A 9,646-nucleotide genomic window follows, 5' to 3' on the forward strand; every position below is an offset into this window, starting at 1 on the left:
ATACCGTGAAATTATCACATCCACCAGACTCTCCAAGTTCTCCAGACCTTGCTGGGTGAGCATTTGCTCCGTTAAATAAGGTCACATATCGTGTTAAATCATTTCTTCTCAACACCACAGTTCCTGGTGCACGTTTTCTCTATGAAAAAATACATTTTTCCCCTTGCACGATTTCTCGTTTTTTTTTATCAAAGCGTACAGAAAGAAGATAAAAGTAGAAACAGTGTCGCAAAAGAACTCTGTCGCTGTTGGGATATGTCAAACGCATTGAACATGAAAAATGCTAGATAAAAGCCATTTTCTCTTCGTTTCTCAGTGTCGAGGCTGCTACAGTACATCAGGAAAATAAAGTATATGCTCAATAGAGGGGTTGTCATATTTTGTCTGTTAATCAAACATAAACAACAATTATGGAATATGGACAAATTCAAACAATTTGTGAAATATGAAATAGAAATCTTGCTTATCAGTGCAGAAGAAATACTGCCAGTTGGCAAGAAACAACAGCATTTTTTTCTTTAACCAAAAACCTGCATAGGGAGATCAAAATCCACTTGAAAAAATCCACTTGAGACGTTTTCGTTGGGGAGGAGGGTTGTGGAAGGGCAAAAAAATAAATCTGTTCCGTTACGAACGGCGAAGGTCGCAGGTGATTCACTCCTCTTGAATAGGTCGCGCTAGGAGGTGCAGAGAAGTTTATATCCGGCTGAAGAAACTCCTCTTTCTCAGCTCCGCTTCTCTATTGTTTTGAAGCTGCGGCCGCGCTAACGAATGACGTCATTTTACTGCGCGACCCTGCATGTATTTCACCCACGTGTGGGTGACTGAATAATTTTCTTTAAAGAAAGTTGTTGTTTTTCTTTAAAATAACTTCAGGTTCTGAATACGTAACGTCTTGTCGACTGTGTTTATGCTTGAACAGAGCACAGCCCTGACAACAGGATCTGTGAAGAATAAAAAATAAGTTGTTCTGTTTAAACTCCGGAAGTCAGCCTTTGTTTCTGACCGACTCTGAAGAAGGATGGCGGAGTGCTTGTTAAATCTGCAAACCCAGCTTGACTCTTTCATGCACCTCTTGCTCAAATCGATCGTGTATGAAGTGTCAGAAGTTTTTGGAAACAGGATGTCTGACTCCGAGAACGAGTTTCAAGACAAACTCCGCAATATCTCCCACATCCTGGTGAGACGGGCCGTGTTTAAAATCACACAGTGTGTGGAGGACAGTGTCGGGAGTGAAATGGCGCAACTGAAGAAGGAAAACGAGAGCCTGAAGTGGAGATTGCAGCTGAGGGAGAAGGAGTCGGGAGCAGGAGGAGATCAGGAACGGACAGACAGTGTTGGACACACGCTTCCCTGTGAAGTCTCTGCAGAAATAAAAGAAGAAATGGACACAGAACTGCAGCTCTCAGGTCAGTGTGGTGACTTGTATGAAGTCAGTATGTGTGTTTAAAACCAGTGTCTATAACTTCCTCACTGGTGAGATTTTTTAAATAACAAACTTTATTTTAAAGAAAACATCTCGCAAGAGTAAACATTCTCGTTATCTAACAAACTATCAAACTGTCATCAAAAAACTTTCCTCACTGGTGAGAATATAGTGGAGAGATGCAGAGTGAAGTGGGAAAGACTTGTGTGATGTAGCAACGGGATACTTTACTGGAAACTGAACTGTTTTGTCCGGTTACGGTGCTGAAAACACCTCGTTCACATTTAACAATTGTTCCACTGAATCAATTTGTAATCCAACATCATTATGAAACAACATTTATAAATATTGTATTGTAAACGTTGTATTGGTCTAGATTTTATATGTATACTAATGATTGTGTATATAAAAATTATTTCAATTGTATTACCGTCCTCCACGGTCTGTGTCTGTATTAACTCGTCTGGAATATTAATCCAGTGTGTCTGTATTAACCTCTCTCTCTAAATGCATTGTTTATGTACTGTACTGTGCAGTAAGTGTGTGTGAATCAACCCCTCTCTCTCAGTGCAGTGTTAATATACCGGAGTGTCCAGTCAGTGTGTCTGTATTAACCCCTCTCTCAGTACAGTGTTAATGTACTGTAGTGTTCAGTCAGCATGTCTCTATTAACACCTCTCTCTCAGTGCAGTTTTAATGTAATGTTATGCCCAATCACTGTCTGTATTTACCCCTCTGTCTTAGTGTAGTGTTAATGTACTGTAATGTGCAAGCAGTTTGTTTGTTAACCCACCTCTCTCTCTCAATGCATTGTTTATGTGCTGTAGTGTACAGTCAGTGTCTGTATTAACCCCTCTCTTTCAGTATAGTGTTAATGCACGGTAGTGTCCAGTCAGTCTGTCTGTGTTCACCCCTCTCTCTTAGTGCAGTGTTGATGTGCTGTAGTGTCCAGTCAATGTTTCTGTATTCACCCCTCTCTCTCAGTGCAGTTTTTATGTCCTGTAGTGTCCAGTCAGTGTCTGTATGAACCCCTCTCTCAGCAGTGTTAATGTACTGTAGTGTTCAGTCAGTGTATGTATTAATCCCTCTCTTTCTCAATACCGTGTTAATGTACTATAGTGTCCAGAAAGAGTCTGTATTAACGTCTCACTCAGTGTAGTGTTAATAGACTGTAGTGTCCAGTCAGTCTGTCTGTATTCACCCCTCTCTCTCAGTGCAGTGTTAATGTGCTGTAGTGTCCAATCAGTGTGTCTGTGTTAACCCCTCTCAGTGCAGTGTTAATGTACTGTAGTGTTCAGTCAGTGTGTATGTATTAATCCCTGTCTCTCTCAGTGCAGTGTTAATATACTGGAGTGTCCAGTCAGTGTGTCTGTATTAACCCCTGTCTCTCTCAGTGCAGTGTTAATATACTGGAGTGTCCAGTCAGTGTGTCTGTATTAACCCCTGTCTCTCTCAGTGCAGTATTAATATACTGGAGTGTCCAGTCAATGTGTCTGTATTAACCCCTCTCTCTCTCAGTGCATTGTTAATATACTGGAGTGTCCAGTCAGTGTGTCTGTATTAACACCTGTCTCTCTCAGTGCAGTGTTAATGCATTGTAGTGTCCAGAAAGTGTCTGTATTAACCTCTCTCTCAGTACAATGTTAATGTACTGTAGTGTCCAGTCAGTCTGTCTGCATTTACCCCCCCCCCCCCGAGCACTGTTAGTGTATGGTCTGTATAAATGCCTCTATCTCAGTGTAGTGTTAATGTACTGTAGTGTCCAGTCAGCATGTCTGTATTAACCCCTTTCAGTGCAGTGCTAATATCCTGCAGTGTCCAGTCAGTATTTATCTATTAACACTTATCTCTCAGTGCAGTGTTAATGTACTGTTATGTCCAATCAGTGTCTGTATTTACCCCTCTGTCTCAGTGTAGTGTTAATGTACTGTAGTGTGCAGTCAATTTGTTTGTTAACCCACCTCTCTCTCTCAGTGCATTGTTAGTGTGCTGTAGTGTCCAGTCAGTGTCTGTATTAACCCCTCTCTCTCAGTATAGTGTTAATGCTCTGTAGTGTCCAGTTAGTCAGTGTGTCTGTATTAACCCCTTTCTCTGATTGCAGTGTTAATGTTCTGTGGTGTCCAGTCAGTCTGTATTCATCCCTCTCTCTCAGTGCAGTGTTAATGTACTGTAGTGTCCAGTCAATGTGTCTGTATTAACCCCCCTCTCTCTCTCAGTGCACTGTTAATGTAAATGTAATGTGATTGTGATATTATTACAGTAGACTTACTTTTTACATGGTAGTTAGGTTTCTGACAAAGCTAAATCAGAACACCCCCTTATACCCACTTATTCCGCTGTTTAAACAACCCAAATTGATCGTCAGTGTACTAGTACGCGTTTGTGTAGTTTAAAGCTTTTTAGATCACATGGCCTCAGCTATCACTACTATGCTGATGATACTCAAATATACATCCATACCAAACCTGACGCTGATGTGTCTGTCTCTATTATATTTAGTTGCATCTCCCATATAAAATCTTGGATGACTCAATATGTCCTTCATGTTAACTGTGACAAGACTGAAGTCATGCTTATTGGCACCACCCATCAACTTTGTAAAACCAATGCTGTAACTCTATCTGTAGATTTTCTTATACTTGAGCTTCAGTCTATATTGAAAAACTTGGGGATGATATTTGACGTTTGACCCATATGTGCAGCATGTTGTCAAAACATCTTTCATTCACTTCAAAAATATTGCTCCACTACGCCCTATGTTATCACTAACTGTGGCTGAAAAGAGTTGTCTAATCTTGAATCGACTACTGTAACGCTCTACTCTCTGGGGACTCTAAATCCACATTGAACAAACTTCAGTATGTCCAAAATTCGGCAGCCAGAATCCTGACAAGGTCTAGTGCAAGTGTTTACATTACTCCTATCCTGGAGTCCTTGCACTGGCTTCCTGTCAAGTTGCATGTCGACTTAACAATCCTCCTGCTCACCTATAAGGCTCTCCATGGCTTGGCACCTCAGTACCTGTCTGGGTTATCACCCTACTCCCCACCTCACAACCTTCGCTCTTCTAATTGTGTTCTCCTATCTGTCCCCAAGTCCGACTACAATCAATGGGTGACATGGCCTTCTCCTGTTATGCCCCCAAGCTCTGGAACTCTCTCCCTAAGGATATCAGAGAGTCACCTTCTCTAAACTCCTTCAAATCCAGACTCAAAACCTTCTTCTTTAGAAGACCCTTCATTGAACTATTCTTTACCCCTCTGCTCCTACTGTATTTAGTACCACCATCTACTGTCTCCTCTAACTGTGTGTTCTCATCATGCTTATTTTGTGTATTTTTTGTTGTTGGCATTCTGTAAAATGCTTTGAGAAGCCACCTTTAAAAGTGCTATATAAAATAAAGTTTTTTATTATTATTATAAAGATTTTGTCTTGTTCTGTTTACAGGTTCAGAGGCCAGTGCTCTCTCTGAGGCTTGGGAAAGGGCTCCTCTTGAACAGAAGCACAGTGAGGAGGAGTGGGGCTCCAGTCTGATGCAGGAGACAGAGCTCACTGCTCCAGAAGGGAAAAAGACTCTCAGTGAGCAGCACACAGAGAGCAGACAGATTGTTGAGGTTCTGGACTCTGTGCCCATGATGAAAATGGAGTCTGAGAGTGAGACACCTGGGCTCTTAGTATGTGATGATTTTACAAAGAAGATGAATAATCTGGACTCGAACAATATTACACAAGGTTGTAATGAACTGGGCTGTGTCTCTGTACAAGAGCACAGTGAAGAACTGGATGTCTCTAATCTTACAGAGCAGGACATGGAGCCCCAGTTGATTGACTGTACAGAGCAGCAGACTGATGTACCTGGTGAAGAGAACATTGTTGAGATACAGCACCGAGAGGAGAGTCAGTACAGGGAGAAGCAACAGCAGCTCCTACAGGGCTTGATAATTAGGCCTTGTTCTGTTCAAGTGGAGAGACTGTCATTGCACAGTCTCAAACAATCATGTAATCCCTTAGCATCTGATGACTTTACACACAGGTTAAATAATCTGGTTACTGAGAAAATTGTTGAAAGTTTTAATGAACTGGAGAGTGTGTTTGTTCTTGGGCAAAGAGAGGAACAACTGAATGAACTGGGCGGTTTTAGTCTCAGAGAGCTGGAGAAGGAGCCCCAGATGATTCACACTGCTGAGCAGAAAAGTGAGGGACATAATGAAGAAAACAAATCTCACTTTCATCACACAGAGCAAGACCATTCCATGGAGCATTTGCAGAATAAGAGACCACAGGACGATCAGGGGATGAGGAAGAATCACTCAAGGCCTTGCTCAGATGGAGTGGACAAACTGCCATTATGGCACATGGAGGAGCAGTGTTTCTGTCAGTCTAGCATTTCAAAACCCTATCAGCACCTTCACACAGGAGAGAAACCTTTCAGCTGTAGTCAGTGTGGGAGGAGTTTTAGTCAGTCACATGACTTAAAAAGGCATCAGCGCATTCACACAGGAGAGAGACCATTCAGCTGCAGTCAGTGTGGGAAGAGTTTTAGTCGGTCAAGTAACTTAAAAACCCACCAGCGCATTCACACAGGAGAGAGACCGTTCAGCTGCAGTCAGTGTGGGAAGAGTTTTAGTCAGTCAAGTAGCTTAATTATCCACCAGCGCAGTCACACAGGAGAGAGACCATTCAGCTGCAGTCAGTGTGGGAAGAGTTTTAGTCGGAAAAGACACTTACAGTCACACCAGTGCATTGACACAGGAGAGAGACCTTTCAGCTGCAGTCAGTGTGGGAAGAGTTTTAGTCAGTCATATGACTTAAAAAGGCACCAGCACATTCACACAGGAGAGAGACCATTCAGCTGCAGTCAGTGTGGGAAGAGTTTTAGTCGGTCAAGTAACTTAAAAACCCACCAGCGCATTCACACAGGAGAGAGACCATTCAGCTGCAGTCAGTGTGGGAAGAGTTTTAGTTGGTCAAGAGGCTTAATAGCCCACCAGCGCATTCACACAGGAGAGAGACCATTCAGCTGCAGTCAGTGTGGGAAGAGTTTTAGTCAAATAAGCCACTTACAATCACACCAGCGCATTCACACAGGGGAGAGACCATTCAGCTGCAGTCAGTGTGGGAAGAGTTTTAGTCATTTACAACTTTTAAAACGACATCAGCACATTCACACAGGAAAGAGACCATTCAGCTGCAGTCAATGTGGGAAGAGTTATAGTCAGTCAAGTAGTTTAATAGTCCACCAGCGCATTCACACAGGAGAGAGACCGTTCAGCTGCAGTCAGTGTGGGAAGAGTTTTAGTCAGAAAAACCACTTATATTCACACCAGCGCATTCACACAGGAGAGAGACTTTTCAGCTGTAGTCAGTGTGGAAAGAGTTTTAGTCACTCGCACCTCTTAAAACGACATCAGCGCATTCACACAGGAGAGAGACCAGCTGCAGTCAGTGTGAGAAGAGTTTTAGTCAGTCAAGTGACTTAAAAACCCACCAGCGCACTCACGCAGGAGAGAGACCGTTGTAGCAACAAGGTTTATTAAAATACAAGAATTAAGTTTGCTGCTCCCTTGCCAGTCCCTCTCTCCTTCACCTCAGTGGTGCTTGATACAGAGTCCATTCAATTTGGTTCACAATTAAGGTGTTTTTCTAGCCGATAGAGTGTCCTGCTAAGGAACAGCTCCCAAAAGCTGGTACACATCAACCACCTTAACAAATGTCATTTCTAGTGACTAAAAGTCTGAGATTCCAAGGGAAAATGTCATTCAAAGTTGGTTTATGACCCTAAGGTCAGAGTGCATTATTACTCATCATCAGCCAATCAGGAACTGGTAGGGCAGGTTAACCCCACGTGGGTCTCTGATCCCCATAAAACTTTCAACCAATGAGCGACCTGCAGTTCCTCCAGGTCTAAACAGGCAACAAAGAGCCCCTGGGCCGGCTGGACACCTCTCGAGCACAGTTCCCAAGAGCAGGACATTCTCACAGCGCGCCTGCTGGACTTTCAGCCTTGGAGCACCTCCTGAACATCCTCCGACTTGGTCCGGACCTCCACGTAACGGCCACTGTGTCCGAGTGGCAGGACTTTCCTTTGTTCTAAGAGTCGAGGGCGAAAGTTGCCAGCACGTAACCAAAGGATCCACCCGAAGTTAGCATCAGCAGCAAGCCTCATGAACAGGTCGGAACTGTGGACAGTTGAATAAGAATTCAGGACTAGCGCTTCATCAGGAACAAACCGGTCTTCATCCTGACCTGCTGGGACCCGCAGTCACTTTTCCTCCTGTGCACAAACTTTGCTAGTTTCAGCCAACACTAACTAGCTGGTCTTCAGAGAGCGCACTGCTTGAGCATTGCAGGAATCTCTCCCACGATGTCGCAAGCTGCACTGAGCACTGCCTGGCACAGAGCCAGAGAGTGCCGATTGGACACAGGAACAGCCTGCCACTGCTTCTTTGTGTCCACGGGAGATCTGAATTCCCACAGATTGGATGAGTATTCAACATTCTGCATTACAGCTCGAGAATTCAATTGTTATCCCAACCAGTTGATATCAATTTAATTCCTATGAGTGATGTACTTGTTTTGAGTATCTAGTGTAGAAGTTGTTATCCAAGTTCATTTACGAAACGGTCTAAATGAATGATATACTGAATGTATGTCCTCTTGGTATCTGTAACTCTTCATGATTAAATATATACCTTTTGTATTCTGCTAATCCTCACGATAAGATCTGTTATGTTTATATGCACATTTTATGTATTAATAAATGTATCCTCGTGTATTAGTACCCGTGTGTGTGCGTTGTTCGAGTTATCCCGCAAGGCTGGATTCTAATACCATCAGATTACAGATTAATGTAGCCAATTCATAGAGGGGTTTTAGTAGGAGGCCATGATTAGTAAGGGCCAATTGGAAATTTTTGCCAGGACACCGGGGTTACACCCCTACTCTTTTCGAGAAGCGCCCTGGGATTTTTAATGACCACAGAGAGTCAGGACCTCGGTTTTACGTCTCATCCGAAGGACGGCGCCTGTTTACAGTATAGTGTCCCCGTCACTATACTGGGGCATTAGGACCCACATGGACCACAGGGTGAGTACCCCCTGCTGGCCCCACTAACACCTCTTCCAACAGCAACCTTAGTTTTTCCCAGGAGGTCTCCCATCTAGGTACTGACCAGGCTCACACCTTCTTAGCTTCAGTGGGTTGCCAGTTGTGAGTTGCAGGGTGATATGGCTGCTGCCTTACCCATCATGGCCTTCTAATAACCCCCATCTCTGAACTGGCTTCATCACTCTACTCTCCTCCCCACTGAGAGCTGGTGTGTGGGGAGTGGACTGGAGCATCATCATCCAGGTGGGGCTGCACACTGGTGGCAGTAGTGGGATCCCCATGAACTGTAAAGAGCTGCACACTGGTGGGGGTAGTGGGATCCCCATGACCTGTAAAGACCTGCACACTGGTGGCGGTAGTGGGATCCCCATGACCTGTAAAGCACTTTGAGTGGAGTGTCCAGAAAAGCGCTATATATATAACACCTCCGGCTGATGAATCTAAGGTAGAGAGAGAAAGAGAGAGAGAGAGATCAGGCAGGAGAAATGGAGGAGAGAGGTGATTAAACTGACCCATGTAGCCTCACACAAACTTAGCCCCTCAGTAGTCCAGGGGGACAGCAGAGGACATCGGTGCCCTACGAAGCTTCTGTCACAGTCAGGGAGACACACACACACACACACACACACACACACACACACACACACACACACACAGGTGGGGCTGGACAACACAGGATGTTTAAGTTGCCCTTTCCCCACCCCAGCCACCCTTTGTGTAAAGAAGCGCCTTCCCAGTCCCGTCCCGACTGGAGGATCTCATCCAGCTGTGTCTTGCGAGGCGCCAGGCGATCCTCTTCAACACCCCAGCTGGGCAGCTTGTTCCCGACCCCTGCCACCCTTTGTGTAAAGTAGCGCCAATCGTTCTCCTTTCCAAAACGCACACCATCTGTGTGTCCACTCCTGCCCCCTGATTCCCATTTCACTGCTGTTTCTGGAATACGACTAGCGAATCTCCACCAGGGGAGAGTGTACCTACACACACGCACACGCACAAACCCGTTTCATGTACATGACCAGATCTTAATATTCGTCTTATCCCCCCCCCCCACGTATTTCTCTACGGCAGGTGGCGAAGACTGCAGCAACCTCGGTCTTTCTATGACGGCAACAT

The 9,646-nt window shown here is 44.4% G+C and overlaps 1 pseudogene across 1 annotated transcript; it reads left to right on the plus strand.

Annotated features, from left to right (window-relative positions):
• Positions 1-333: 333 nt before the first annotated feature.
• LOC148663449 (uncharacterized) lies at positions 334-8,207 on the plus strand (annotated as a pseudogene). The gene is made up of 2 exons (XR_015936427.1): positions 334-1,409; positions 4,874-8,207. The product of XR_015936427.1 is annotated as an uncharacterized LOC148663449 (transcript).
• Positions 8,208-9,646: the final 1,439 nt, after the last annotated feature.

This window comes from Lepisosteus platostomus, chromosome 5 (assembly GCF_059453375.1).
Source record: "Lepisosteus platostomus isolate fLepPlt1 chromosome 5, fLepPlt1.hap1, whole genome shotgun sequence".
NCBI classification, from domain to species: domain Eukaryota; kingdom Metazoa; phylum Chordata; class Actinopteri; order Semionotiformes; family Lepisosteidae; genus Lepisosteus; species Lepisosteus platostomus.